The sequence below is a fragment of the Zea mays genome, chromosome 2 (genome assembly GCF_902167145.1).
Source record: "Zea mays cultivar B73 chromosome 2, Zm-B73-REFERENCE-NAM-5.0, whole genome shotgun sequence".
NCBI classification, from domain to species: domain Eukaryota; kingdom Viridiplantae; phylum Streptophyta; class Magnoliopsida; order Poales; family Poaceae; genus Zea; species Zea mays.
In genome coordinates, this window is record NC_050097.1 from 60,565,364 (window position 1) to 60,588,248 (window position 22,885).

General features: G+C 40.1%; 1 pseudogene; it reads right to left on the reverse strand.

Annotated features, from left to right (window-relative positions):
- LOC103648679 (protein HIRA-like) overlaps positions 1-22,885 on the reverse strand; it is a 42,658-nt pseudogene that overhangs the window by 7,234 nt on the left and 12,539 nt on the right.

Consider the following 22,885-nt stretch of genomic DNA (forward strand, 5'->3'; position numbering starts at 1 on the left):
ATCTCGACCGGATATTATGCTTTCCGTATGCATGTGTGCAAGATTCCAAGCCGACCCTAAGGAAGCTCACCTTACGGACGTAAAACGAATCTTGAGATATTTGGCTTATACTCCTAAGTTTGGGCTTTGGTACCCTCGGGGATCCACATTTGATTTACTTGGTTATTCGGATGCCGACTGGGCGGGGTGTAAGATTAATAGAAAGAGCACATCGGGGACTTGCCAGTTCTTGGGAAGATCCTTGGTGCCTTGGGCTTCTAAGAAGCAAAATTCGGTCGCTCTTTCTACTGCCGAAGCCGAGTATATTGCCGTAGGCCATTGTTGCGCACAATTGCTTTGGATGAGGCAAACCCTACAGGATTATGGTTACAAATTAACCAAAGTTCCTCTTCTATGTGATAATGAGAGTGCAATCTGCATGGCGGATAATCCCGTTGAGCATAGCCGCACTAAACACATAGCCATTCGGTATCACTTTTTAAGGGATCACCAACAAAAGGGAGATATCGAGATTTCATACATTAATACTAAAGATCAATTAGCCGATATCTTTACCAAGCCACTAGATGAACAAACTTTTAACAAACTTAGGCATGAGCTAAATATTCTTGATTCTAGGAACTTCTTTTATTGATTTGCACACATAGCTCATTTATATACCTTTGATCATGTCTCTTTCATATGCTATGACTAAAGTGTTTTCAAGTCTATTTCAAACCAAGTCATAGGTGTATTGAAAGGGAATTGGAGTCTTCGGCGAAGACAAAGGCTTCCACTCCGTAACTCATCCTTCGCCGTCACTCCGAGCAACTCTCCATCTTTGGGGGAGAAAAGGACTCCATCTTTGGTATAATCTTCACTCATTTCTTTATGACCAAAGGGGGAGAGAATAATCAAAGGGCTCTAATGACTCCGTTTTTGGCGATTAATGCCAAAGGGGGAGAAAGTATTAGCCCAAAGCAAAAGGACCGCACCACCACCTAGTTTTAAAAGAGTTTTTCAATTGGTATGATTCTCAAATTGATAAAATTCAAATTGGTATCTTATTGTGTTCAAAAGGGGGGAGAAAAGTAGTATTTTCAAAATCTATATCAAAACCCTCTTGAACACTAAGAGGAGGATTTCATCTAGGGGAGTTTTGTTAGTCAAAGGAAAAACATTTGAAACAAGGGGAGAAAAATTCAAATCTTGAAAATGCTTCGCAAAATCTTATTCACTTACCCTTGACTAGTTGCAAAAGAACTTTGAAAAGGATTTACAATAGAATTTGCAAAAACAAAACAAGTGGTGCAAGCGTGGTCCAAAATGTTAAAAATAAAGAAACAATCCATGCATATCTTATAAGTATTTATATTGGCTCAATTCCAAGCAATCTTTGCACTTACATTATGCAAACTAGTTCAATTATGCATTTCTATACTTGCTTTGATTTGTGTTGGCATCAATCACCAAAAAGGGGGAGATTGAAAGGGAATTAGGCTTACACCTTGTTCCTAATTGATTTTGGTGGTTGAATTGCCCAACACAAATAATTGGACTAACTAGTTTGCTCTAGTGCATAAGTTATACAGGTGCCAAAGGTTCACACTTAGCCAATAAAAAGACCAAGAATTGGGTTCAACAAAAGAGCAAAGGGATAACCGAAGGCACCTCTGGTCTGGCGCATCGGACAGTGTCCGGTGCACCAGAGGACTCCAAGCTGAACTTCGCACCTTTGGAAATTCTCAGAGCCGGCGCACTATAATTCACCGGACTGTCCGGTGTACACCGGACAGTGTCCGATGCTCCAAGAGGACGCGGCTCTGAACTCGCCAGCTTCGGGAATTCGCAACGGCTAGTCCGCTATAATTCACCGGACATGTCCGGTGTACACCGGACTGTCCGGTGTGACATCGAAGCAACGGATATTTCGGCGCCAACGGCTACCTGCAGCGCATTAAATGCGCGCCAGCGCGCGCAGAAGTCAGGCACGCCCATACTGGCGCACCAGACACTCTACAGTGCATGTCCGCTGCGCCACCGGACATCCAGGCGGGCCCAGAAGACAGAGCTCCAACGGTCAGAACCCAACGGCTTTGGTGACGTGGCTAGCGCACCGGACTGTCCGGTGCACCATGCGACAGACAGCCCCACCAAACGGCTAGTTTGGTGGTTGGGGCTATAAATACCCCCAACCACCCACCATTCATTGCATCCAAGTTTTCCTACTTCAACCACTTACAAGAGCTCTAGCATTCAATTCTAGACACACCCAAGTGATCAAATCCTCTCCAAATTCCACACAAAGCTTTAGTGACTAGTGAGAGAGATTTGCTTGTGTTCTTTCGAGCTCTTGCGCTTGGATTGCTTTCTTCTTTCTTGATTCCTTATTACGATCAAACTCACTTGTAATTGAGGCAAGAGACACCAATCTTGTGGTGGTCCTTGTAGGAACTTTGTGTTCCAAGTGATTGAGAAGAGAAAGCTCACTCGGTCCGAGGGACCGTTTGAGAGAGGGAAAGGGTTGAAAGAGACCCGGTCTTTGTGACCACCTCAACGGGGAGTAGGTTTGCAAGAACCGAACCTCGGTAAAACAAATCCACGTATCTCACTCCTTATTCGCTTGCGATTTGTTTTGCACCCTCTCTCGCGAACTCAATTATATTTCTAACTCTAACCCGGCTTGTAGTTGTGATTATTTTTGAGAATTTCAGTTTCGCCCTATTCACCCCCCCTCTAGGCGACTTTCATGGATCATGGGGATTGAAGGATTAGAGGTTGGATTAGATGTGGGGTTAGATTTTTATCTCGAAATTAGTTTCTGCAGAATGGCAGATTCGACAGTTTCTGTTCATGTCAGTTTTTCATGTTCTTAGTGGCCTCAAAAAATAAAAAGTCTATCTATGAGTCGTAGATAATTTATAGATCTTTCTGTGTCCATGAAGAACACCTCAATCGGACATCAGATCAGAAAGTTATTGCAGTTTGATTATAGCAGTTTTTCAGCCTCGTAATTCTGTGTAGAATCTATTCTCTTAAGATTTAGGCAATTTTATCAACAGAATTAAACTTTAGGTTGGTAAAAAAAAGTTGTAGATAATTTCATAAGCTTTCCAGATTGTTAAAGAGTGCATTCATATAAATTTTGAAACTCCAGTTATGTTTGTTTTACTGTGGTTGTTCCTGTTTGCCTGACAAAAATGAGCGAGTCTGTTCACTTGTAGATTTCATCTAGTAAATGGCCGAATTGGCTCTTCCAACTATGGAGACCTTTGTAGAGGGATAAAAGTTCTTACTGCTAGCAGAATTTCATAATTTTTGGTTGAGTAGTTTGGGATATATCAAATTTTGAAGTTAACTATGCTGCTGTCTGAAACAGATTCAGCCGGTTATCTTGTCAGATGTTTTAGAACTTATAGATGGCAGATTTTAATTATCCATTGAATACCGAAGTTGTAGAGTTTTTTGTGTAGATACTTCTAGAGTATTTGTTTGATATTACCACTGTTATAATTTTAAAAATACAAAATTAACAAACAACACTGCTGTTGTATGGCATGTGGTTCATGGTGGGAGTCTTTCCACCAGGTCTTGGTATCAAGTGTAGGAGCGATTTGTTGATTGTTGGCAAATGTTTGTGAAATATTTGTACAAAGTTTTATACCCGCTAGCAGGTGGCTATACTCCAGATCATACCTAGTACATTTTTATTCTTCGATGAAGGCAAGTGAATGTAGCGGTGGTTGCTACCGTTTTGACCTGTTATTTCTATCGCCTACACTCTAATATTTAGAATTATTGGATCCTTTCATAATTGAACTCTATGATGAGGTTTTACTGGATTGTATTATATTGATGCTCTATCATATATTGATGATGATTATGGTTCGAGTATGACCCATGAGATTAATTCACACCCCTGAAGGCAGATGAAGTATTATTTGAGGTTTGTATAGTATCTGAAGGCAGATGAAGTATTATTTGAGGTTTATATTGTATCTGAAGGAAGCGAAGTTTATTGATAAATGCAGCATGCCATATACATTGCATGACTCATTTGCATCTGAAGTTTTGTCGTGGCCTATGGTCCGACCGTACCGGTACAACTTAGCATCGTACGTTGCCCGAGGAGGGGTACGATGTGGCTTCATACCCTTAGAGGTATGAAGGCAGATGACATATGCATTGCATTCATATGCATTCATTGAAGTGATATTTGCAGATGAAGTGGTTTTATACCCTCAGAGGTATGAGGACAGAGGACCTACACATTGCATTCCTATGCATACATTGAAGTGATATTTGCAGGTATTGTTGACGCAGGGAAGTGTTATACAACCTATTGTGGTTGTTCGAGGAAATGAGATGATATTGGTTATATTGGGACTACTGAGTTCTATATCTACAAGTATTTCTAATCTTAATTGTGATTCTTTTAAAATGTTGATTAATTCAATTTGTGGTTTAAATATCTCGTCAAAACAATTTGCTTGCTGAGTTGTTTCATCTCACTCTTGTATTACTCAATGCATGTGCTTGTTACTCATCAAGGGGAGTGGGAAGTAGCAGCACATCCACCTTCACTCTTATAATAACGTTACCTAGGCGCAGTCATGATTTAATTAGAAACTTCTTGTCAAAGGATGTTTGTTTTTAACTAGTTGTACGCACTGGTTAATTCAGTTCATGTCGTTATGGTTGTCTTCCCATTGCTAGCAGATTATTAATGTCTATTATGTTTTCTTATCATGATATCTATTTATACTTTGTTGCTTCCCCGTTTATGCAATTTTCGAAGGAGATGCTGTCGAAATTTTATATATGAATGTTAGATGTGTAGTTTAGTAGCATTCTGAGGTGTTTGTGGATCCCGGGGTGTTACATCGAAGGTATACTCTAACCTGGTTTTCTCGCCATGAACTTGCTTATGTCAATTTGCAACTTCCCTAGCTCCCCACCTTGTGGGAAACTAAATGTGCTAGCAAAATTTGATGCTGGAAAACAATCATCAACAATCCTTAACCAGTACTTTAGGCTTATGTCATAAGAAAAGCATGATGGCTGGCAAGGACAACCAAGGGTGATCCACATCTTGAGAACGTGATAGATATAACCTTTACTATACCTGTCAACAAAGCAAGGACAACTAATGAACACCTCATGCAGAATCTAAGATGCAACCAAGTTCAGATGAGCCATCTCACGTAGCACGACAACAAAGTCTGGATATAAAATAGTTACTAGCATGGCAGATGACTCATTTGAAGATGCAATCAAAGAAGCTGAGTCCTGCAAAATGCAGGTCGTGTCATAAAAGTTTCATATGTACATTAGACATCTCCTTGTGATGAGAAGCAATTTCCAAGAGTCCTCACAATCAATAAAAACAATTGCAGATCCCATCATCATTGCTGGCATTCCTCGCACTCCACATCTTGTGTAGACCTAACTAATTACATATTGTTAGAAAATAAAAATGCAGATTTTAGGATATAATTGACGAGCATAGAAGCATCTAAATTGAAACACATAATTAATTTGAAAGAATGAATATTACACACCTGTAAGAAACCATCTTCACAACCAACAACCTAGAAATTTGTATTGCCTGCCAAGACAGTAACCTTTCCAGAGATAGGATCTAACCAAAGAGTTTTTGTACCTCTTATAAACAATCGTCCATCTAATCCACAAATTGAAATGTAATCTTGATTCGACCCCACTCACTTGGGAGCCTCGGCCACTATGTTTGCCCTTTTTATACAAGCAAAATGACGTGTGTCATCGTGTAATATAAAAAGAGGCAACACATCAAACAAATAAACTCCTTACTGATGGTTATTAAAAAGCAGGTTAATTGACTGACCTTTTAATTGGGATATCCAAGTCCGCATCGTGAGTTCGCAGTAAAATCTATTATGATAGGAGGTAAATACAAAAAGTACCATTGTTTTGCTTATTCTCTTTATGAACAAATAAAGAGTAACTTCATCACAAATTCACAGTACAATACTATACTACAATACGAACAAATATTAAGTGCAAATAAATTAGAAAAGTATCACACTAAATATGTATATGCAAGCGTGGCTTTGTTTCCAGTTTATTTATTGTGGAACATGGATGATGGGCACACAAGAGTACAAGACTACTGCAAGAAAAAATAAAGCCAAATTTGTCATCAAAATGTGAGCTTTGCCTTAGGCCACTTAAAAAATTGCCTTTGCCATAAGACATTCTAAATTACACCTAATATACTACAAGACATATATGCGGTCGTGTGATGAAATAAGCAGTTGTATACCTCTGCTTGGACTGTTTGGAAATGCTACAAGTTGTATCTGTATAAAAGAAGCTCCCCTTTCTTTTATGTATTGACGCTAAACTGCAAACTACTCTCTCTAGCCCCCTTTCAAAGGGGGTTGTATAAAAGAAGCTCCCCTTTCAAAGTTTCTGAACCAACCCCCCTTTCTTTTATGCTGGGTCTCTGTGGTATCATGGAGGAACCTTCAAGTTATATATATACATCGTCGAACCATTGAAAGAAAACAGATGTAACTTACCTGTAGCAACAAACAAATGTGCTAGATATTGGAAACATCATACAAAGTGATAATATTTGTTGCCTGCAAAAACAATAATGAATTAATTTTCGTGCGTGAAGTGTACAACAAGCAATTGGTGTGTAGAGAACAATGCTGATGAACTCTACTGCAATAAGCATCACTAAAAATAAAAATATAGAATATATATGATACACATAGTAATTAGCCAGATGCCCATATGTAAGTTTATCATTTAGGCTAGGTGAATTATGTTCTCATGATATAGATAGATGGAATCATTTCCAAATAGAAAGTTGCATTAGTTATTTCGAAAGCACCACATAAATATACTAAATTACCTTTTCAAGCCTCCCAAAAAGGATGTGATGAATAAATTTAAGCTCGATAGGTTGTTTATTTGAGATTCTCTTCGCAACTGCAAAATGTTCAGATCTAAATCAATACAGTATAGTATAATAAACACTTGTAGAAAGAACCGCACTTTATGATTCATTGAACTGCAGAATAGTACTGCAACATAGAGAAAATGCAGCTCTGCAACATGCAAAAATTCTTTTGCCAGGGCACTAACAACATATAAAACTTCAATTCTAATAAAGCATAATGCAGTTTCAAAATAGGAAACTGATAGAGTCACAAATTATATCATCCTGGATTTACACATCTTTATTTGAAGCTTAAAATGGTAAATGAGATAATGGAAAAGGTAAAAGCAGAGCATGAAAAATGAAGTTGAATACATGGATTTCCTTGGTATATGAATTCCCACTATTGGGAACTTGTTCTCAAATGCTATGAATTAAGAACAAGGCAACAAGAAATGTTATATGTTAATGCCCTTCGTCCTATGAAGCATTATTTCCCTTAGGATATAATGATCTCCGGACGAAGGTCATGAAGGACATACCTTCATCATTGCAGTATACATTAAATGAAAGAAGAAGCATATGAAAACATAAAAAACAACGTGAACAATTATGTAACATTATTAATTCATTTTCTATCATATCATCGTGAGTGAATGAAAATAATATAAAATTACAAATTGTACCTTCGGCTCAACAGAAAGTGAAAGCACAAGAGTGACACAAGGACGAGTACGAGTCAGCGTGAACAGTACGGGGGTATTGTTCATCTATTTATAGACACAGGACGCAGCCTGTGAGAAATTACATTCATGCACTTTACATTTACTATTGACTTTAAAACAATTCGTTGAGGTCCATATTGCCTATTCCCCTTTAAGTCAGTTCCTTTTCCTGCTGCTATGCCAAAGCTCTCATGCGTGTGGCTTCGGGACCGCATCACCCTTCGTATCGTTCATGCTTCTCACATTGTATATGGTCTAGATCCGAGTCCAAAGGTACCTGTTCATACACCACACTTGGAAAATATTGTCAAATCATGTTTTTGAGGACCTTCGGAAGACGAAGGCCCCCAACAGTAGCCCCTCGCGGTATTAATTTGTTTAAGATAACGAATTCAGACCGCGACATAGACGAAGGCCTTAAGCCGAAGTTCCAAAAAAACGCATTCCTTTTGCTAGAATAGCAACAGTCAATGACGGATGGGACCCCCCAATTTGGGGCGTGCTGAGCATATAAATAAGAACTCGCACCAGCCACATTTGATACGCTGCCTGCGCCATTTGCTTTGTTTTCTCAATTTCATAGCTCTTGCTCACTTTCACTTGCTAGTTTTCCAAGTTTTCTGAGCTTCGGTTAAAAAGACGCATTTTGGTCATTTCTGAAGGAGAAATGTCTGAAGACAAAAAGATTGTTGTTGGGACAAAGGTGACTGAAGATACAAAGCTATTTGAAGAGAAGAAGAATATGGATCCTTATATTGTTGGTTTTATCGAATCGATGGCAAAGACAAACATAGAGAAGATTGTTAAAGAGAAGCTGGAAGGTTTGTCTGAAGATATTGGTGACAGTGATAGTTATGATGCGGAAAGCGGGGGCGAAGATTCTGAGGATCGGCCCTGGAGGCCAAGTCATATAATCTTTGGGAAATCAACGATTAAGCAGAGCCATCTTGATAATATGAGAGGAAGGTATTTTTGGGATATGTCTATTGTAAGGGCTGGCGGAGACAACAAGGTTCCTGCTCCCGAAGAAAACGAAGTTGTGATTTACTGAAGCTTCTTCAAAGCCGAGCTTCGGTTCCCTCTAAGCAGGTTCGTAGTTGAAGTGCTGAAGACCTACCAAATCTTCCTTCATCAGTTGACCCCCGAAGCCATATTGAGGATGAGAATCTTCGTCTGGGCAGTAAGAAGCCAAGGGATAGAGCCAAGCACGAAGTGCTTCTGCAGCATGCACGAACTTCGGTATGAGACAAAGGCCATGGGTAAAGAACAGTACCACAACAACTTTGGTTGTTATGGATTTGTCGCCCGCGCCAATGCCAACCATCCAGTGCCAACATTTCGGAAGAGATGGCCCAGAACTTGGATGGAAGAATGGTTTTATGTGAAGAACGACTTGATGGCGAGGGAGGACATCAAAGAGGTTATCATGTGCCCCATATGGTCTCGCTTCGGTCTCCGAAAACCGAAGGTTGAAATTGATGATGCTGCGGAAGTGTGCCAGAAGGCCTTCGGCACTGTTTGCTTTTTCATCGGTACAAGAAATTTAATTCAAGAGCATATAGCATTTAGAGTGTGGCCGCTTGCGGAAGGCTAGGAAATGCCAAAGGAAATTATCAATGATCCTAGCGAAGGTGATTTGGTCCGGCTGAAATACACCTTCAAGTTTGGAGATAAGTTTGATGAACCAAATAATGATTGGCTGAAATGTATTGAAGTTACAAGTGATGAACTGCTTGGATCATATACCAAGGCAGAAGATAATGCATTATCCGCAACCTTCAAAAGTCGGGGAAAAAAGAGATTGAATAGAGTTTTTGATGCTATTGGCTTCGTCTACCCCGACTACCGCTACCCGCTGTGGGTACAGGGGAAGAAGAGACAAGTTGATGCAACAGCTGCCCCAGCCAAGCCTGTGCCGGAGGCTGTAAGCAAAAAGTTGTAGGTGCTTACCCACTAGCCCCGTTACATTGAACCGGTCGTGGTTCCTGAGTTTGGCGCAGGGACATCTTCTATTGCCGAAGCAAAGCGCGCTGCCCCGACTGTGCAGAGTACTGAAGAGTCGATTGTAGCACCGAAGACGTCTGCAGTCGGGCTAGCCGAAGCTAGAGATGACAAGGCTGAAGAGCTACAAGTGGAAAAGGTGATAAAAACGCCAGAAATCTTGAGCCCACCGACAAAGACAGTTTTGTCAAAGATGCAAAAAATTCCTACTGCCACTCCTAGGAGGAGGAGAATGGCCAGCGTATTAGACGCTGTTATAGAAACTACGAAGACTTTGAGCCCTGCTCCTAAGAAAATTGTCGAAGCTTCAAAAGCTTCGATCGAAGCTGAAGCTGGGCCTTCAATGCCCACCGAGACGGAGCCTACCGTATCTGAGAACAAAACAGCGGGGCAAAATGTACCAGAAAAAACCGAAACTCCTGCTCCTGAAGCTCCGATCGAAGAGGTTGACTACATTATTCGGCATACTGCAGGGAAAAAATTGTCCGAAGAGGAAATTTTTGAAGCCAAACACTATGCCCAGGAACTAAAGTACCCGAAGGGGGCCTTAGTGTTTAATGGTACAAACGAAGATGATTTCTTGTACTGACTCCCAGACAATAAAGAATTATCTATGTGCCGGGAGATGGCCAGAAGTATGGGCTTCCCGAAGCTTGAAGCTGGCCTTTGTGCCATGACGAAAGCTGATCTCGCAGATAGTCTTGCATACAACAGTCTGAAGGTTCAGAAATTATGAATTTTGAAACTTATGAACTCTGGAATAAGTCTTTTACTTTGATGTTAATCCTTTTATTCTTTCTTGTAGGGCCTGATACTTAGCAACGCCCTAAGAGTGCAAAAGAATGCTGAAGACGAGAGCTACACTATAGCTCTCAATAACCTTCGAACAGAGGTTATCAGGCTGAGAAACGAAGCCTCAGAAAAAGACAAAATTCTACTTTCATTGGTGGATAAAGTAAAAGAAGATGAAGCAAATTTTAAGGCTTAAGCTGAAATTCAAAAGAATGAGATCGAAGACCTTCGGAAACAGCTGGCCGAAGCCAAAGAAAAATGCGCTATCGCAGAAGCTGCCGAGAGGCCAGCGAATATTGGAAAAACTATTTTGAAAAACAGTTGAAGAACTTCGTGCATCCAAAGAAAGATGTTTTGAAAAATCTTTAAGGTGCGTGGAGAAGATAAAGGCTAGCTTCGCCAACGTGGGCGCCTATTCAAACAAAGATAACTTCATACGAGGCGATCCTAAGGGTGTTATCGAGTGGATAAGCGGAGAGACCGAAGCTTTTGAAGAAATCCTGAGTGATCGCGGAGATGTCTGCGCGTTCTCCGGTGCAAGGGGAATTTCAGCTATCTTGGAGAAGGCGGGTTGCGACCACATTAAAACTCTGGCCCAAGCCGAAGCTGCCTTGTCTGTGGATGACACAGAAGATCCCTCAACTGAAGCAAGCTTAGTGGGTGGAAAATTTTACACTGACATCTAGGCAAATTGTGGCCAAGAAATAGCTCACAAAATTATGAAAAAGAGCGAGAAAGACATCCATGAGGCCCGAGTACAAGCTAAGCAAGCTGAAGAAGCTGCAGAGCGCGAGAGGCGCATATGTATTGTTTCGCGGCATCTAGCTTCGACATTTGTTTTCGTGACTTCGAACTAATTAATTTTTCTACTGTAGCTGAACTATCTCCTCCACCGGAACCGTTCGACCCCCTAGCTGACCCGGAAACGAAGGAAGCAATAAATATCATCAATTTGGCTGAATCTATTGTTGACGAAGTTGTTAACAAGTTGTTAAATGAAGTTGCAGAGAAGGTCCTGAAAGAGAACTAGTACTTATTGTAAAAATATTTTTAGATGATCAATATAACTTTGGTGTATCAAGAATGTAATATTCGATGTGCACAATTATGAATCTAATATGTAAATTATTTTGTAATTCAATTCTTTGCGATGCATGATACTTTATATACATACCGCTTTTGAGCCTTTGGCGAAAAAACACCTTCCCTTCTTTTCATGCTTCGTAAAGACGAAAATTCGTGCTTCGTGAAGATATCCTTGCTTCGTAAAAACATCCCATCTTCGTAAACAAAGGATCCCTTCTTTTGCATTAGAGCTGACGAAGCTGTATTTCTCAGCTTACTTTGTGTCTTAGCACATTTTCATTTTTTATAAAGCAGTCTCCGAAGATCGATTTCGTATTCAATTCATGTCATCGGTGCAATATGATGTATGATGTGATGTTATGCGGGATGATGTGATGATATGATGCAAATGATGATGCTAATGCTGAAGATACGCACCCACACACCCACACTGGAACACACCATCTCTGCGTCCCCTTAGGAATGATCGGAATCTTTTTGTCGTTTATTTTTCGGCTTCACCGTTTATTTTTTGGTGTAAGTTCTGCATCCCCTTAGGAACGTCTTTTGAACTTCTTCGCCTTCTATTTCGGCGGTATTTTTTGCGTTGACTTTTCGTGCTTCGCCTTATATTTCGGCGGTATTTTTCGCGTTGACTTTTCGCGCTTCGCCTTATATTTCGGCGTTATTTGGCTCTGCATTCCCTTGGGAACGACTTTTGAGCAAAAAACTTATGCTGCGCTCCATTGTGAGCGACTTTTTTGTAGCTTCGGCAAGACTTAGACTGCGCTCCCTTAGGTACGTCTTTATTTTTGTAGCTTCGGCTGTTTTTGAGCTTCGTAAACCTATGAAAAAGCTATATTTCATTGTGATATAAGCGAAACTTATTACAAAAAACTAAGTTTACATTGATTGTTTCTTAAAAACAAAATGACAAATAACCATAAAAGCATTTTTGGAGTAGGATATCGCTCAATAAATGTGCTTGGATTCTAGCACAGTACTGTTGACTGTGTGATCTTCGGATTCCTCCCTGAAATCACGTTGTTGTTGAGAGTGCTGGTGCCCTTCTGGCTGCTGGCTCCGGAATGAATCGGTTGTAGTGGTGGTGGAGGTGGGAGTTGTGGCCAAGAAGCCTGTGAATGGCTAGCCGAAGCAACGGAAGCTCTAGGATGATTGCCCACATACTCTGGTATGTATGGAGAAGGGCACGAAGCAGTGTGCAAGACTTGCTTCGGCTGATTCTGCCGAGCTTCGGCTTCTGCTATCTCCTTTTGCTTCTGAATAGTGATTTGGCACATTCTTGTAGTATGACCCTTGTCCTCACCACAGAATAAGCAGTAGATCTTTCTACGCTGATCCCCAAATCTTCCCCCAAAGCCCCTGGCGCCTCTGCCTCTTGGGGCTGGTGGCCTAAAAGAGCTTTGCTGTTGCCCCGAAGATTGTGAGGTGTATTGTGACCTCTGAGGCTGACTCCCTGAAAGTCGCCTAGAGGGGGGTGGATAGGCGAAACCTGAAAATTAAAACTTTATCCCCCAAATAGATCCCTTGATTAGTGGTTAGAACAAGATATATAATTATCGGAGTATAAAAACTAAGTCCTTACTTGTAAAGAGTATTGCTTTCAAATAATGCGGAATTGATAAATCAATACTACTAATAAGTCTATGAGAATAAAGCAAGAAGGCTTAGGCAAGAAGAGCAATAACACAAGTTCTCTCTTGCAATGTGTTGCTTCACTAAATGAGAGTTTAACTTAAAGCAACACCAAATAGAATTAGCAAAGAGTAGTGCAAGAGAAACTTAGAAAGGGAAAGGACAAACAAATCACAAGCAATAAGCACACGAGACACGGGTGATTTGTTTTACCGAGGTTCGGCCCTCGAAGGCCTAGTCCCCGTTGAGGAGTCCACTAAGGACGGGTCTTTTCCAACCCTTTCCCTCTCTCCGCCGACCACTCAAGATCGGCGAGCTCTTCTTCTTCTCAAGGATCACTTAAGACCCCGCAAGGATCACCACACTCTTTGGTGTCTCTTGCTAGCTTTTACAAGGCCTCCAAAACTTTGGAGGAAGTTCAATGGGAGTCAATACTCCACGCACAAATGAACACAAAGATGTAGCACACACTATCTCTCAATGAATCTCACAAGGCACTAGTGCTAAACTCAAATGAGTAGCTCTCTTTTGCTTGCTCTCTCTTTTGTGGCACTTGTGTTGGTTGTAGTGGTCTAAATCTTGTGTATAGGATGGATCAATGAATATATGTGGTTGGGAGGGCTTGAGTATGTCAACTAGATGACTTGGAATGTTGCTTGGGCTCCCACTTACTGAAGTGGCCGGTTGGGGTGGTATTTATAGCCCCCAACCAAAATCTAGCCGTTGGTGAAGTCTGCTGGCGAAGGGCGCACCGGACAGTCCGGTGCGCCACCGGATAGTGTCCGGTGCGCCGCCACGTCATCCTGCCGTTAGGGCTTGGAGCTGGTCGACCGTTGGAGGCTTTGTCCTCTTGTGGCACACCGGACAGTCCGGTGGCACACCGGACAGTCCGGTGCCCCTCTGACTTGCTGCTCTGACATCTGAATTCCACTGTTCACTTTGCAGAGTCGACCGTTGCACGCAGATAGCCGTTGCTCCGCTGGTGCACCGGACACTGTCCGGTGGCACACCGGACAGTCCGGTGAATTATAGCGGAGCTGCGCCTGGGAAACCCGAAGGTGAAGAGTTCGAGCTGAAGCACCCTGGTGCACCGGACACTGTCCGGTGGTGCACCGGACTGTCCGGTGCGCCAGACCAGGACAACCTTCGGTTTCCTTTTTGCTCCTTTCTTTTGAGACCTAACTTGTTCTTTTGATTGGTTTGTGTTGAACCTTTGGCACCTGTAGAATGTATAATCTTGAACAAACTAGTTAGTCCAATTATTTGTGTTGGGCAATTCAACCACCAAAATCAATTAGGAAAATGTTTGACCCTATTTCCCTTTCAATCTCCCCCTTTTTGGTGATTGATGCCAACACAAACCAAAGCAAATATATAAGTGCATATTTGAACTAGTTTGCATAATATATGTGCAAAGATTGCTTGGAATTAAACCAATCTATATTTTATAAGATATGCATGGATGCTTTCTTTATATTTAATGTTTTAGACCATGCTCGCACCAATTGTTTTGTTTTTGCAACCTCTTTTGTAAATTCTTTTCAAAGTGTTTTGCAAAATTGTCAAAGGATAAATGAATAAGATTTTGAGAAGCATTTTCAAGATTTGAAATTTTCTCCCCCTGTTTCAAGTGCTTTTCCTTTGACTTAAACAAAATTCCCCCTCAATAAATTCCTCCTCTTAGTGTTCAAGAGGGTTTTAAGATACCAATTTTTGAAGGTGCTACTTTCTCCCCCTTTTGAACATGATAAAATACCAATTTGAAAATCATGAGTTTAAAATTAGGTGGTGGTGCAGTCCTTTTGCTTTGGGCTAATACTTTCTCCCCCCTTTGGCATGAATCGCCAAAAACGGATACTTTGAGTGAAATATAAGCCCTTTTACTTTCTCTCCCCCTTTGGCAAATAATATATGAGTGAAGATTGTACCAAATTTGGAGATACGACGGAATACCGGCAAAGAGTGGATAATACCAATGGAGTTGAGTGGAAGTGATGTCTTTGCCGAATACTCCATTTTCCTTTCAATCTAAGACTTAATACATGAGATGCTCATGAAAACATATTAGTCTTAGCCTTGGCACAAAATAGAGATAAGAAATATGCAAATGTACCAAAGGAAAGAGACATGATTAAAAGGATATGTCAATTAAGTTTAAACAATTCTATATAATATAGAGTTCTCCCCCTAAATATGTGCTTTGAGAGGAATACAAATTTTTGGTCTTAAATGCCAAGTGCACATAATTAGGTTAAAGAGATTGTGTCTATATCATAGAGAATGTGAAGTGCATTGTGTCATAGTATAAGTGTGATGCACATGACAGTTTAAGCACTTATGAAAGCATGCCATAAATATTTCAAGCATTTACCCTTAAGGATTTCAAAGAGGCTTAAGGACCATCCACCTTTGGAACAAAGGCAGCTTATCCTCGTTACAAGGTTAAGCTTTAAGCTCTTTGACAATAAAATTACTTCACCCAGTTTAAACAAAGAGTAAGAATGAATGTTTGAGAAGTTAAACTAGGTATGAAGCAGGGTTTAATGCATGAACATGCTTTCTCTTCCTTTTATACAAGATATGCAAGGAATGTAGGAAGATTTAGGTACATGTATGAATAAAATTGAATAGTTTTACCCTTTTGTACCTTTACATAGTGATGCTCTCTTCATTGTGCTTTGTCCTTAGTCTTATTGAATTCGCCTAAGACCTATAATCAAGACAATGTATGAAAATATTTTGCACAAGAGAGAGTTCTACAACTAGTGATCCTTCTCTAAGTCATTGTTTTAGATATCAAGTAGATCACAAATTGCATAAATATATCATGAATTATCCTTTTAACTTAGTGCATATCAAGATAGATGTCGATTGAAATTACCAATTGACATCAGGTTGAAATTACATAAGGCACTAAAAAGCATAAGTGATAATTGAAGTTTATTCAATGATCAAACAACATATGTGATCAAAAGAACAACATAGGCATTAAATTTTCAATCAAGCTCAAAAAATAGGAGAATCCAATAAATATGCTACTTTAACATTGAAAGCTACAATCCTTGATAAAGGTGACATTATTTTACCAAGTTGGATTGAAATGTAGTAGCATGTCTTATGAGAAACTTGTTCTCATACATGAGACTACTAAGATAACGTGCTAGTCTCAATATAATCAAGATATAGAAATAGGCTCCCCCTAGAGATATGCATCAAGAATGAATGAAATAGGTGAATGCACTCATTTTTAAAGGCAAATATGGAGAAGCACTATTTATCTTGGATCAAGGCTAAAAAGATTTGCAATACACAATTTATGCCTGGTATTCTCACAATGAAAAAGATTTAGAATACTCACAACCACACCATTGATGTTTTTGAAAATCTCATTGTCCAAGTAGGTGTTGTTGCACTTGATGTCTTTCTCTTTCATGTGAGTGTTCTCCCTTTGTAGTTGTTTCTTTTTCCTTCCAAACTTATTGAAAATACTCAAGAAAGATGTTAATAGCACAAGGGAGTATATGATGAAGGATGACTTCTTAGATAGGAAATAAACACAATTCATCATCCAAAATTCACATATACTTGAAGTAAATTCCTTAATGTTAGCGCACTTCTTTAGGAAAGAGGAATATGCACCTTTTAAACATTTTGATCAATCATAGAAAATTTACTTCTTCATATTGAATTTATTGATCATTATTTAGAAGCAAATCAATATGAGAACAAATATAGCAAAGGCATGAAATAGATTCTAATGGACAAGTGCATTTTATTAGAATGAGATTGAATGCACATCTATCCGACTTTGGTCCAATAAAGAATCTATTCTTTACATAGGTAGAATATGATATATTAGAGTAAACAACCATTGATGGGAACTATATTTGATTGAGAAGATAAGTTCCCATACCTTTGCTTTTACCTTCCTTCCTTTGGGTGAAGAGCAACCCTTTGAGACTTGTGGCTTTAAACTTGCACCCACTCTCTTGTAGATTTTCATAAGTGAGCTTAAGAGAAATGTTAATAGCAACACAAGCACTAGTTTCCCTTTTTGTAATCATTTTGATAAGGAATGAAAGGTGGGTTACTAAAGCATGGAAACTCTATAATATGAACTAGATTATTCCTTGAAGTATGCTCAGTTTTATCTTATGGAACAAGCATAGTTAGTTCTTTTAAGGTTATGGGAATAAATCTAATTCATAATATGGAGAGCGATAGATGTAGAAGAATCATATCCAATATAAGCAAGAAGCAAAACAACATAAATCATTGGATTGACTTTTCCTTTTATGTTAAATTACGCATCTCCAAAGAGAAACATATTCTCTACTAGTGAGACTACATGGGTTACTTAGATAAAAGCATTAGTTTCACTATTCTAGTTATAGAGATAATCTTCCTTTTGTAGGTGTTGTAGGGATTTGAATTCCTTACATGACACCCTATTCTTTTAGGAACTTGGAATATCTCTCTATATCTAGAATCATAGCAATAATAAGATAATAAGTGTAAAACATGCCATGAGTTGCTTAATAATTTAAAACATGTAGATTGCCATAGTATAGGAATGAAGAGTGTACAATCTACCATATGAGAGGAATTTCTTCAAAGAATGATGATATAGTTTAAAGATATTTGAAGTGCTTCATTTTTCTATGTGACTACACAAGACATATAAGAATTGATATTCTAATATACTTGCACTTAAAAGCATAAATGTTACCATCCTTTGGCTTTCCTCCATGTTATAGGTCTTGATTTTTCGGCATAGGATAATTCTTTATTTCCTTCAACATCAACATCTTCTTTCGAGATGATATGAGTTTAAGATATAGTAATTTGAAAAATAACCTTGGGTCAACCTTGGATATGTAGATCATTGTAGATTGATAGCTTGAGTTAATAAGAATTGAATTGACTCTTTCAAGCACCCCAAGGCTTCATACCATCTCCTTTTCCTGCAAATCTTGTCAAGCATGTTTTGGTACCCATCGCTTGATGGGTCCATCATGGTTAGTCAACAAAGATCTAAGAACCCAAGAGTCCTTTGTGTTAGCACTTGGTAAACTCATTACCTTTCTAACACAAGTTGCAATTTTGGGTTGCCTAGTTATATGGGAATTAATTGACAAGCTAGAAGTGGAATAGTTACCAATGGGACAATCCTTGCATTGATGTCCCTTCTTTCGGCATATGTAGCAAAGGCGATCTTCAAGTCTTGAAGATTTCTTCCTTCCTCGTTTCTTGCTTGCTACATGGTTAGTAAATATTTTCTTTTCTAGCCCTATGCCTTTTTGTTTCAAATGGGGACAAGATTTAATAAAGTGTCCCTTCTTTGAACATTTAAAACAAAGTTTATCATCCTTGTTAATAATCAAGCCATTTTTAATATAGGGACATGATCTAATCAAGTGCCCCTTTTCAAAGCATTCACTACACTTGTTATTTCTATTTGTATGAAGTGTGACTTGATTATTACCTTGAATGTTACCTTTTATGGAGGTATGGTTGAGGCTTTTGGAAGAGGAATTGATTTTCTTCTTTTGCTTCCTCCTCTTGGCAATCCTCAAGTCCTTGCCATTTTGTTCAAGGGATTTAGTGCATGCCACGGTTGTTCCCGTCTCAAGCTTCTTCACCATGAGATCACGGTTACCTTGAGAAGGTCGAGCAATGCATTTCCCTTTTAGTTGTGTCAAGCTCCTTATTAGCCTCTCATTTTCTTCTTTGAGCTTTTGATATGAATCATCGTTTGTTCCTGCAAATTCTAGCTCAAAGGAAGATTTGCTTGTCGATGGACAACAAGCATTAGCACATGGTAATGTAGTTTTAATTTGAATACATGTGCATGAGTGAGGTTGTTGGGATTTTAAGTTTTCTATTACAACCTCATGAGCAATATTTAATATGATATGATCATCCATAAGATTTTCATGAGAGCATAGGAGCATATCATATTTTTCTTGAAAAGCTAGATTTTTAACTTTTAGCTTTTCTACTTGGTCCTTAAGCAAGGTATTCCTATTTACTAATTGAGCGATACAATGTAAAGTGTTATCTTGCTCAATTGAAACAGTTTCATACCTTTGGACCAAATCAACATGAGAGCACTTTAGCTCCTCATGTTCTTTAGTCAACTCGTCAAAGTGTAGCATTTTCATGGAGAGAACATCTTCTAGCCTTTGACGAGCTTCGCTTTGCTCTCTCGCTCTTTCTAGAAGTTTGAGCATGACCGCCTTATCTTCTTGGCTTAGGCGAGCGTAGAGTTGCATAAAGCTTCTTTCTTCCTACTCATCCTCATTTGTCCTTCCGCTATCATTTTCATTAGCCACACAACATATGTGGGAATCGAAATGGGAAGACAAACCTTTTGGAGAGGTGGATTCATCGTTTGGTCTCTATCGTTCATTTTCTTCTTCCTTGCAAGGGTTAGTATCACAAATACCAAAGGAAGTAGAGACATAAAATGAACTATCATGTTTGGACTCATCAAATTTATTTTTAATTCTAGTCCAAATATCATGCGCATCATAAATGGATTTGTCATTATTTGATATGAAGGCATGATAATCCTCATTGCTAAGAGAATTGCTTAAGATGTCATAAGCTAGGTAGTTTAAGCGGAAACATCTTTGATCCTCCTTGGAGAGAATTTTTCCATTATAACTAGGAGGGAAGATACTCTTGTCCATAATTTGTTCTAATTGTGGATCTACGGTTCTAAAGGCATTCATCACCCTAGTAGACCAAGAATCATAATTAGAACAATGGGAAAGTAATATTTCAAGAGTTACCTTATTGTTCTCCTTCGGAGTTGTCTTCTTGTTCTTTTGGGATCTTCTACGAGCCATCACTTCGAGTTGTTAGACTCAATATGAAGTGCCTAGCTCCGATACCAATTGAAAGTCGCCTAAAGGGGGGGTGGATAGGCAAAACCTGAAAATTAAAACTTTATCCCCCAACTAGATCCCTTGATTAGTGGTTAGAACAAGATATATAATTATCGGAGTATAAAAACTAAGTCCTTACTTGTAAAGAGTATTGCTTTCAAATAATGCGGAATTGATAAATCAATACTACTAATAAGTCTATGAGAATAAAGCAAGAAGGCTTAGGCAAGAAGAGCAATAACACAAGTTCTCTCTTGCAATGTGTTGCTTCACTAAATGAGAGTTTAACTTAAAGCAACACCAAATAGAATTAGCAAAGAGTAGTGCAAGAGAAACTTAGAAAGGGAAAGGACAAACAAATCACAAGCAATAAGCACACGAGACACGGGTGATTTGTTTTACCGAGGTTCGGCCCTCGAAGGCCTAGTCCCCGTTGAGGAGTCCACTAAGGACGGATCTTTTCCAACCCTTTCCCTCTCTCCGCCGATCACTCAAGATCGGCGAGCTCTTCTTCTTCTCAAGGATCACTTAAGACCCCGCAAGGATCACCACACTCTTTGGTGTCTCTTGCTAGCTTTTACAAGGCCTCCAAAACTTTGGAGGAAGTTCAATGGGAGTCAATACTCCACGCACAAATGAACACAAAGATGTAGCACACACTATCTCTCAATGAATCTCACAAGGCACTAGTGCTAAACTCAAATGAGTAGCTCTCTTTTGCTTGCTCTCTCTTTTGTGACACTTGTGTTGGTTGTAGTGGTCTAAATCTTGTGTATAGGATGGATCAATGAATATATGTGGTTGGGAGGGCTTGAGTATGTCAACTAGATGACTTGGAATGTTGCTTGGGCTCCCACTTACTGAAGTGGCCGGTTGGGGTGGTATTTATAGCCCCCAACCAAAATCTAGCCGTTGGTGAAGTCTGCTGGCGAAGGGCGCACCGGACAGTCCGGTGCGCCGCCACGTCATCCTGCTGTTAGGGCTTGGAGCTGGTCGACCGTTGGAGGCTTTGTCCTCTTGTGGCACCAGACAGTCTGGTGCCCCTCTGACTTGCTGCTCTGACATCTAAATTCCACTGTTCACTTTGCAGAGTCGACCGTTGCGCGCAGATAGTCGTTGCTCCGCTGGTGCACCGAACAGTCCGGTGGCACACCAGACAGTCCGGTGAATTATAGCGGAGCTGCGCCTAGGAAACACGAAGGTGAAGAGTTCGAGCTGAAGCACCCTGGTGCACCGGACACTGTCCGGTGCGCCAGACCAGGACAGCCTTCAGTTTCCTTTTTGCTCCTTTCTTTTGAGACCTAACTTGTTCTTTTGATTAGTTTGTGTTGAACCTTTGGCACCTGTAGAATGTATAATCTTGAACAAACTAGTTAGTCCAATTATTTGTGTTGGGCAATTCAACCACCAAAATCAATTAGGAAAAGGTTTGACCCTATTTCCCTTTCACTCCCTTTGTCATGATTCTGAGTGGAATTGTGGATTGACCTGACATGCCTTGGATGGATTCTTCCTCCGAAGCCCCTGGTCATTTCTGAGAATCTGTAAGCTTCCTCTCTTCTCTAGCGAAAGTCGTTGTCAGCCCGGATGTACTCATCCATTTTATGGAGCAGCTTCTCCAGAGTTTGTGGGGGCTTCCTGGCGAAGTACTAGGCCGTAGGTCCTGGTCGAAGGCCCTTAATCATGGCCTCAATGACAATTTCATTGGGCACCGTGGGTGCTTGCGCCCTCAATCGCAAGAACCTTCGGACATACGCCTGGAGGTATTCCTCATGGTCTTGCGTGCATTGGAACAAGGTCTGAGCTGTGACTGGCTTTGTCTGAAAACCTTGGAAACTAGTCACCAGCATGTCCTTAAGCTTCTGCCACGATGTGATAGTCCCTGGCCGAAGAGAAGAATACCATGTTTGAGCTACATTCTGGACTGTCATGACGAAGGACTTCGCAATGACTGCAGTATTGCCCCCATACGAAGATATAGTTGCTTCGTAGCTCATCAGAAACTGCTTTGGGTCTGAATGCCCATCATACATGGGAAGCTGAGGTGGCTTGTATGATGGGGGCCATGGGGTAGCCTGCAGTTCTGCTGCCAAGGGAGAAGCGTCATCAAAAGTAAAGGTATCATGATTAAAATCATCATACCACCCATCTTCGTTGAATAAGCCTTCTTGACGAAGTTCCCTGTGTTGGGGCCTTCGATCTTGTTCATCTTGAACAAGATGGCGCACTTCTTCAGTAGCTTCGTCGATCTTCCTTTGAAGATCAGCCAGTCACGCCATCTTCTCCTTCTTCCTTTGTACTTGTTGATGAATGATTTCCATGTCCCTGATTTCTTAGTCCAATTCCTCCTCCTGGAGTGTTGGACTGGTAGCCTTCCTCTTCTGGCTTCAAGCTTCTCGGAGAGAAAGAGTTTCCTAGTTTGGGTCCAGTGGCTGCAGTGCAGCAGCCCCTATCGCTGAAGCTTTCTTCGGCGGCATGACGAAGGTCAGTGCTTGCCGAAGGTGGTCGAAAGAGTTCAACGTTGGTGGGCGCCAATGTTGGGAACTTATTCTCAAATGCTATGAATTAAGAACAAGGCAACACGAAATGTTATATGTTAATGCCCTTTGTCCCACGGAGCATTGTTTCCCTTAGGATATAATGATCTCCGGACGAAGGTCATGAAGGACATACCTTCATCATTGCAATATACATTGAATGAAAGAAGAAGCATATGAAAACGTAAAAAACAACGTGAACAATTATGTAACATTATTAATTCATTTTCTATCATATCATCGTGAGTGAATGAAAACAATATAAAATTACAAATTGTACCTTCGGCTCAACAGAAAGCGAAAGCA